This window comes from Mastomys coucha, unplaced genomic scaffold, assembly GCF_008632895.1.
Source record: "Mastomys coucha isolate ucsf_1 unplaced genomic scaffold, UCSF_Mcou_1 pScaffold5, whole genome shotgun sequence".
NCBI classification, from domain to species: Eukaryota; Metazoa; Chordata; class Mammalia; order Rodentia; family Muridae; genus Mastomys; species Mastomys coucha.
In genome coordinates this window covers 21,390,640-21,399,980 of record NW_022196911.1, presented here as the reverse complement: position 1 = coordinate 21,399,980, position 9,341 = coordinate 21,390,640, and the positions used below count along the sequence as shown (strand labels likewise).

Genomic DNA, 9,341 nt, shown 5'->3' with positions numbered 1-9,341 from the left:
TAGAGGGGAAACTGGGAAGGGAGAAATTTACATGTAAATAAAGAAAATATCTAATAAAAAAAAAACTTTCCCAACAATAGAATTTCGTATGGCTACATGTATGTCATCAGAAGTGGGCTTTGGTATATGATAAAGAAAAGCTTAATAATAAGAATTAAAATAGTTTAAATTTACACCTTGAAAGCTCACAAAAAATTATGTACTAGATATGAAATAATAACTGACCATAAAAATTATTAACCTGCTCTTGGAAATATGCCATTAACCTTGGATGATTTTTGTGTTTTACTGTACCAAATGACAATGGTGATATCTGTCCTACATGTGATTGCTTCACTAAACACATCTTCTAAGAGTTGTAATACTTGTTTATGTATAAAACCCTAGCTTGGGAGTTGCAAAATACACTCAGATTCAAACTGCCTCTGTATTGATTTATGTTTGTCACCACTGAATCCTTACCCACTTAGCCTTCAAGGACCCTTGTCCCAGGGAACCCCATGGTCCATGGCACATTGCCAATTCAGATAAGTAGATCCAAGTATTTCTTCCACATTTTCTTTCTCATCAATTTCCCAGTGGTTTCCTTCCAGATCCCTGACTATCCAACCAAATCTTTGTTTACTGATGAGTTGGAATTTACACATATGGCCAGGTGTCCTCTAAAGCAAAATATATTTCTACAAGTACTGTCTAAATTTCTATCCAATTTGAAGTTCACTACATTGATTGTTTTAAGGAAGTCTCAGAAAGATGTTATAATACTGCTGCTCTCCATTTTTCAGTGGTACCTCCATCACATGAATTATTAGCCACAAGCCAGGGCCTAGTATTCTCCTTCTCAGTCAAAACTTTCTTTTTTTATTAATCATTTTATTAATTTACATTTTAAATGATATCAGCCTTCTTGGTTACCTCTCCACCAATCCCACCCATACCATCTTCCCTCTCCCCACTCCTTTTTACCTCTATGGGGGTATTCCTCCACCCATTTACCCACTCCTGCCTCACCCCTGTAGCATCCTCCTACACTGGGGGCATCATGCCTCCCTCCCCTCCTACTAATGTTAAGTAAGTCCATCCTCTGTTACACATGTATCTGGAGTCCTGGCTCCTTCTATGTATACTCTTTGGATGGTGGTTTATTCCCTTGGAGCTTTAGGTGGTCCAGTGAGTTGATATTGTTCTTATGGGGTTACAATTCTCTTCAGCTCCTTAAAAAAAAAGTCTTTCCTCTAGACCTTCCATTGGGGTTCCCAGGCTCAGTCTGATGGTTGGCTTTAAGTATGTGCTTCTGTGTTGGTCTGGTGCTGATAGGACCTCTCAGGGAGCAACCATGCCAAGCTCCTGTCAGCATCTGCTTCTCAGCATCAGCAACAGTATGTGTGTGTTGGGAGGGTTGCGGGGGGGAGTTGGTTTCTGCACATGGGATGAATCCCTAGGTGGGTCAGTCTCTGTTCCATTTTTGTTTTCCTTTGGACCGGAACATTTCTGGGTTAAAAATTTTAAGATGTGCGGGTAGTCCCATCCTTCACCTAGGGGCCGTGCCTATCTGCTATATGTGGTCTGTAAAGGTTATATCTCCCTTTGTTGGGTATTTCAGATAAAGCCAGTACCACTGGATCCTGGAAGCCTCTTGCTTCCCTGGAGTCTGGGACTTTCTAGTGGCTACCCCCAGTTCCCCACCCCCTACTGCTACATGATTCTAGTCAATTTCCTGACCCTCTGTACTTCTCTCCTATCCCTTCCAATACCAGTTCCTGCCCCCTTTTCCCCTCCCCTTCCTCTCTCCCTCCCAGGTCCATCCATCCCTCTACCTTCTGTGATTAGTTTGTTCCCTGTTCTATGTGGGATTGAAGCATCTACACTATTGGTCTTCTTATTCCTTAAACTCCCTATGGTTTGTAGTTTGTATTGTGGGTATTCTAAGCTTTTATACTAGTATTCTCTCTATATATAGAGAATATTCTATGTATATAATATTATATATATAATCTCATATATGTACATACATATGTACATATTTTCCCTACAAACAAGGAAATCCACATTTGTAACTGAAGCATCACTAAAGCTTAATGACACATTGAGCTTCAAAAATTGATATTAACAGACTTCAGCACCAAATTCTCACCAATGGACAGCTCATCTATACATAACCTAAAGAAAGAAATAATGAAGTCAACAGATGCTTAAAACAAACTTAACAGAAATATACAGAGCTTTGTTCCCAACGAAGGTATATATCTTCTTTTCAGCACTTCCTGGAACTTTTTCCAAAATTGGCTACATACTTGGTTGCAAATCAAGTATCAACAGATACAAGGAAACTCAAATCATCCCCTGTATTCTATCAGATTACCACAGATTAAAGTTCATTTCAAAAAAAAATGAAAAAGAAAAAAAAGAAAAAGAAACAATAGAAAGCCTATAATATAATGGAAAAAAATAAACTCTACATTATAACAATTGAGTCAAGACCAAAAGAAATAAAGATACTAAGACTTTCTATAATTCAATGAAATTAACTACAACACACATGCAAACTTATGTGAATAAAAGAAAGTCCTGGTAAGAGGAAAGTGCCTATCACTAAGAGTGCCTGAATAAATAGCTGGAGTGATATATGGTAATAACAGCATATCTGAAAGCTCTAGCACACATAGTAGCAAGCACAACAAAGAAGAGTAAACTGCAGAAAATAAATTGAGGGGGTGATGTAAATAAAATAGAAACAAAAAGAACAATACAAGAATCAATATAGGAGGAACAATGAGATGAACCAACCGGTACCCCCATAGCTCCCAGGGACTAAACCACCAACCAAAGAGTACACAAGGAGGGACTCATGGCTCCAGCTGCATAGGTAGCAGAGGATGGCCTTGTGGAACATCAATAAGAAAAGAGGCCCTCGGTCCTGTGAAGGCTCAATTCCCCAGTGTAGGGGAATCCTAGGACAGGGGAGCAGGAGTGTGTAGGTGAGTGAACAGCAGGAGGAGAGATGGAATAGGGAGATTTCAGAGGGAAAATAGGGAAAGGGGATAAAATTTGAAATGTAAATAATGAAAATCTCTAATAAAAATGGGGAGAGAGAATCAAGATAAGAATTAGTTCTTTGTGAAAATCAACAAAATAGAGAAACCCTTACTCCAAACAACTAAAAATACACAGAGAGATTATAAAATTAACAAAATCAGAAACAAATGGGGGGATAACAAGAGATACTGAAGAAATCCAAAGAATCATCAGGTCATATTTAAAAATTAGTAGTGTACAAAATTGGAAAAATGTGAGCTGGCTCTAGCCTGGGGCCAAAGGGAAAAGAAGGGAGGAGAGCCCAGGCTTGGTCTCTTGAGGATAAGAGAGTCCTTGGCTTGTTCAGCAGGAGGTTTGGCTTGGTGGAAGCCTTGGGTGGAAGTGCAGAGAGGCCTCCTACTAGGAGATTAGACTGGGAAGATTAGATTCCTGCTCTTTAGTGGAAGACCTGCTCCATTGTTCCCCATTGGGGATCTGGATGAGAAGAGGCAGTCCATGGTTTTAAAGCACTTATTGTCATGGCAGAGAGTTGTGATGAGTGAAACTGTATCCCTCTTTCTCAGGGTGGGCCTGAGGTTAAATACCTTTTGCAGGGAGGAGTGTCTGGGAAGGAGAGCTTAATTGGCTAAGCCCTTCACACCTTTAAATACCTCATTAAAATGGAGGTCTATCTTGAAGCTATATGATCTGTGGTAATGTCCTCTACCCATGGACAGGCTTGGGACATTGCCCTACATGACTGATGGCCATAGAATTATGGAGAGCTGAAGCCTTGTATCAGCCGGTGTCTAGGAGTGTCGTAAATGCCTACTGTTCCTTGCAGAGTTATCTGTTGGGTCTCCTAGGTTTTAAACCTAGCTCAACCAGAAATGAGGTTACCTTTCATGGTCCCAAACTCCCCCACCAACCCGGCTCTACTCTCCACCCCCACACTCCCAATTTCTGTCCCCACCCCAGCCCCAGTGGCATCATGTTGGAACAGAATGAGTCTCATCCTTTCTCAGTGAAGCCAGACAAAGTAGTCCTCTGCTACCTATGTACCTCAGGCCACGGACCAGTTGACATATGCTCTGTGGTTGCTGGCTTAGTCTCTGGGAGCACCCAGGGTTCCAGGTTAGTTTACGAGGTGGTCTTCATGTGAGGTTGCCATCTCCTTCAGTTCCTTCAATTGTTCCCCTAACTTTTCCATAGGGGGCCTTGACCTCAGACCAATGGTTGGCTATAAGTATTTGCATCTGTTACAGTCAGCTGCTGGTAGAGCCTCTCAGAGGACAGACATGATAGGCTGCTCTGTGCAAGGACAGCATAGTATCAATAATAGTGTCAGGGTTTGGTGCCCACCCAAAGGCACCTATGTTGGGTCCATCATTGTGTGGCCTTTTTTCTTCAGTCTCTACTCCATATTTGTCCTTGTGTTTCTTTTAGACAGGAACAATTCTGGGTCAAAATCTTTGAAGGTGGGTTAGTGACCCCATCTCTCCACTGGGAGTGGAACTGTCTGTATACTGGATGTGGTCTCTTCATGGTCCATCTCAACACTGTTGGGAATTTTGATTAAGGTCGTTTCCATTGAGTACTGGGAGCCTCTTGAATCCCACATCTTTGGGACTTTCTAGGGTCGCCCCCACCCACATACCTTCATCCTCACCAGCTGCATGTTCCATTCATTCTCCTGGCCTTCTGGGCTTCTCTCCTGTTTCCAGACATACCAGAATTTGCTTCCTTTCCTTTGCCATACACTCTACCACTCAGGTCAGTCCTTTCCTCTGCCCCATCAAATATATCTTATGAGCCAAATTAACCCTGATATAAAACCCATACAAAGACTCAAAACAGAAAGATAATTATATTCCTGTTTCCCTTATGAACACACATGCAAAAAGATTCGATACAATCCTGGCAAACTGAATTCAAGATTTATCAAAAAATTCATATATTATGACCAAGTAGCCTTCATATGAGAGATATAGTGATTGTTCAACATATGAAAATCAATAAAAGTAAGGCAATTTACAGCAAGCCTTTAACTAACATTAAGTGAAAAGAAGAGAAACTCAAAGCAATCCCACTAAAATCAGAAACAAGAGAAGACTGCCTAACCATATTTATTCAATATAGTACTTAAAGTTTTAGCTCCAGAAATAAGAGAGCTGAAATAGATCAAGGGGATACAAATTGAAAAGGAAGAAGTCAAAATATCATTATTTTCAAATGATGTAAAATTATATATAAACAATGCCATAAACTCTGGCTGAGAATTCCTAGAACTGAAAACACCTTTAGCAATGTGGTGTTGGATGGATATGAAATGAACAAAAAAATACGTTGTCCTTCTATACACAAAGGAGAAACAGACAGAGAAAAATATCAGGAAACAACTCCCTTCACAAAAATGGAAAATGATAAAATATCTTGGAGTAACTCTATCAAAGCAAGTGAAAAAAATGTATGACAAAAATTTCAAGCCTTTGGAGAATGAAATTGAAAAATAACTCAGAGAATGGAAGCAAGTTGCAGTTATTGGAGCTACACTTCTCCCACAGTCATGGTTTGTTTGAAATGACATAGTAAAATGTCAAGTCTGCCAGGAACAATCTACAGATTGACTGCAATCTTCTCCAAAATTACAATACAACTGTTTACAGACTTCAAAAGGACAATATTCAACTTCACATGAAGAAACAAAAAGCTAGGGGAGCTCAAACACAATCCTAGACAATAAAAACTTCTGGAGTTAACACCACTTCTGGTATCAAGCTCTACTACAAAGCTATAGAAATAAAATCTGGTCACCAGAGGGACACCACTACTTCCTATCATGCAGAAGCCCTGTCCTCCTGCTCAGCCGGGCAGTTTGAATCAACCAAAGCAACGATTATAGAGAGGCTTAGTCCCTGCTGGTCAGATGGAAGTTTATACTACAGTACTACACCCTGCTGAACCAAACTCCGGACATGCTGCACAGATTTTATGGAAAGAAGTCTTCCTATACCCACGGGGGCTTGGATTCCAATGGGGAGCCAGCAGATGCAGCCTACGGGCAGAAGGAAACCCACAGGAAAGTGATGTCACAAAACTTCACCAACTGCCAAAACAAGATCCGCCACGTCGATGCTCACACAACTCTGATGGAAGGGGTGGTGGTCCAAGTGATGGGGCTACTGTCCAACAACAACCAGGCTCTGCAGAGATTCATGCCGGCCCTTGTCCTTGCTCCTGAGGACTCTGTTGCCAACAAATTCTATGGGCACAATGACAACACCTTCAGATACCAAGATGAGGTCTTCAGTGGCTTTGTCACAGAGCCTCAAGAGGAATCCGAGGAAGAAGTACAAGAACCTAAAGAAAGACAGCAGACACCAGAGGTGTTGCCTGATGAGTCTGGAACTTTCTATGATTAGACTGTCAGCTATGACTTGGAAGAGTGTTTAGAGGAGCCTGTTGTGGAACCAGAACCAGAACCAGAGCCCCCACTACAAAGGCTCCGAGAGATCAGAGACTTCGAGAGCAGCAGATCAGTATCCCTCCCCTGACCAATCCGTGAGGCTGGTGAACCAGAAGATGTGGAACCTCGAAGGAGGGTGAGGAACCCTGACAGTCAGTCACCAGCTCTTCATTGGGAACCTGCCACATGAGGTTGACAAGTTGGAACTGAAGGATTTTTTTCCAAAATTATGAGAATGTGGTGGAGCTGTGCATCAACAGTGGTGGGAAGTTGCCAAATTTCCATTTTGTTGTGTTTGATGATTCAAAAGATCCTTAATAATAGGTCCATCATATTCCAAGACACAGTCTGCCTGAATGTGGAAGAGAAGACTCGAGCTGTCAGGGAAGGCGACGAGGGATAACCACCTTCGGGGACCTACAGGGCCCCCGTGGTGGGCCGAGTGGTGGGATGAGAGGCCCTCCCCATGGAGGCATGGTGCAGAAACCAGGCTTTGGTGTGGGTAGGGGTACGACTCCAAAGCAGTGAATTTCTTGGCTCAGATCTCCTCCACACAGCACACTGCCCCGGCTCCTGCAGATTGGTGAATTCCTTCAACCAGCCTTTGGTGTCTCAGAGTAGTAAACTACTTGAGTTTGTACAATTTTAATTTGGCTTGTGTTCATGGTGTGTGCTCCCCAACCCCCTTTCCTCCCTTGACCCTTTAGTCCTCCATTCCCAGTTTTCCGCAATCATTCTTTAGGAGGAATAGATTTGTAAAGAGGAAGAGGAAAGACGGACCTTCCCGCTCACGCTGCATACACAGTCTGGAGTTTCACAGCCATTCCCCAGAGGAGTGTGTTTCGGTTTCACTGACAATGGATGTTTCATTTCTTGGGAGACACAGGATTTGATAAACATTTTGGAAGCAGGAAATATCAAGTCATGACTCCTTTTTGGTGTGGAAAATAATTGCCTTTTGACAACTGCCACTGGGTCCCTGCTGGTGTGACTAACTGAATAAAAGGTGGTTCCAGAACCTTGTTGTTTTGACACGTTATTACCAAACAATTCTAAACCTCCATTTTTACCACTGGATTTTGAAAATGTGATGCAGCCTGTCAATGTCTGGAACACAGCTAAGGGCTTGTGTTGAACTTTTAGATTTTTTTTTTTGAGGTAGAGTTTTTCATGTTTTATTTGTATTTGTAAAAAAGGAAAAAAAAGGAAAAAGGAAAAAAGGACAAAAAAAATCCCACAAGAAAACAAACCCCCAAATCTGATAACAAAAACAAGAAAACCTGTGCCTTCTATTTATCTTTGATTCTGGTCCTGGCTATTGTTTAAAGAAAAGTAATAAGGATTCTAGATTTGCTTTTTTAAATATCTGCAAACTATTGACATATAAGCAGGCATTGTGATCAATGAAACTGATTGGAATCCCAGCCAATAATCCATAATCCATATACCTATGGACACCTGATTTTGATAAAGTAGCCAGGCATACACTATAAAAAGAAGAATGAATCTTCAACAACTGATGCTGGTCTAAACTAAATATCTGCATATAGAGGAATACAAATAGATTCATATGTGTAATGCTGCTCAAAACTCAAGTTAAATGGATCAAAGACCTCAACATGAAACAAACCACACCAAACCTGGTGGTGGAGATACTGGGGAGTAGTGTTGAACTCATTAACATAGGAGACAACATCCTGAGCAGAACTACAATAACATAGGCACTAAGATTGACAATTTCTAAGTGGGCTCTCATGAAACTAAAAAAACTTCTATTAGTGCAAGGTACAGAGAGCATCTGTAGAATAAAACAGCAGCCTACAGGATGATAAAGATTTTCACGAACTCCATATTTGATTCAAGGCTAATATCAAAATATATAAAATACTCAAGAAACTAGGTATCAACAAACATACAAGCCAACTTTAAAATGGAGGACAAATGTAGTCAACATCAGAGAGGCTTTCTCCAGCCCCTTATGGAATCAGATGCAGAAACCCACACTCTAGCCTTGGGCGGAGCTTGCTGAACCTTGTAAAAGATGGGAGTAGGATTTTAGGAGCCAAAGACATCAAAGACACCAAGAGAACATGGCCCAGAGAGTCGACAAAGCAGGATTCACAGGGGATCAGATACAGAAGTGGCAGTCACAGATTCTGCATGTGTCTGGCAGTCACAGACTCTGCATGTGTCTATGCTAGGTCTCCTGCACACCTGCTGTGACTGTTTAGCTTGGGGTACTTGTGAGAATCCTAACAGTGAAAGAAGGAGTCCTTTTGACTTTATTTTCTCATAGGACACATTTTTTTTCCTACTGGGTTGGCTCATTCCATCTTTCTTAGGAGCGTTTGTGGGTTTTTTGTTATGTTTTCTTTGTTTTGCATCTTGTTATGGATTGGTTGGTTGATATCACTTGAATCCTGTTCTTTTCAGAAGGGAAGCAGAGGAGCACTATAACTGAGGTAGGAGGGAAACAGAGGGTGGCAAACTCAAAGGAGAGGGAAAAGGAGAGTCTGCACTCAGGATATATCGGTATGGGAGAAACGAAGAATGTGACATAGGTGACACCAAATATCACCTAATGAAAGACATTTCCTCCAAATACTGAAAATGGACAATAAGCCATTGTTTATTGTCTTATCTACTGTTGAAGAAGCATTTCACAGATGGCATGAGCCAAAGGGTCCACGACATTGTATACATTATAAAACTGCTATCACTAAAATCCATTAGGTATTCCAATGAGACAGGTCTTCAGTGTCTTACAGCTATATGCTGAGATTTCCTAGCTAAAATACATCCACTCCCACCTTGCCAGATAATTGTCTATGTATTTTAAAGGGTTGAGTGTCTGGACAAA

The 9,341-nt window shown here is 41.3% G+C and overlaps 1 pseudogene; it reads left to right on the top strand.

Annotated features, from left to right (window-relative positions):
* Nucleotides 1-3,778: 3,778 nt before the first annotated feature.
* Nucleotides 3,779-7,026, top strand: LOC116077400 (annotated as a pseudogene).
* Nucleotides 7,027-9,341: the final 2,315 nt, after the last annotated feature.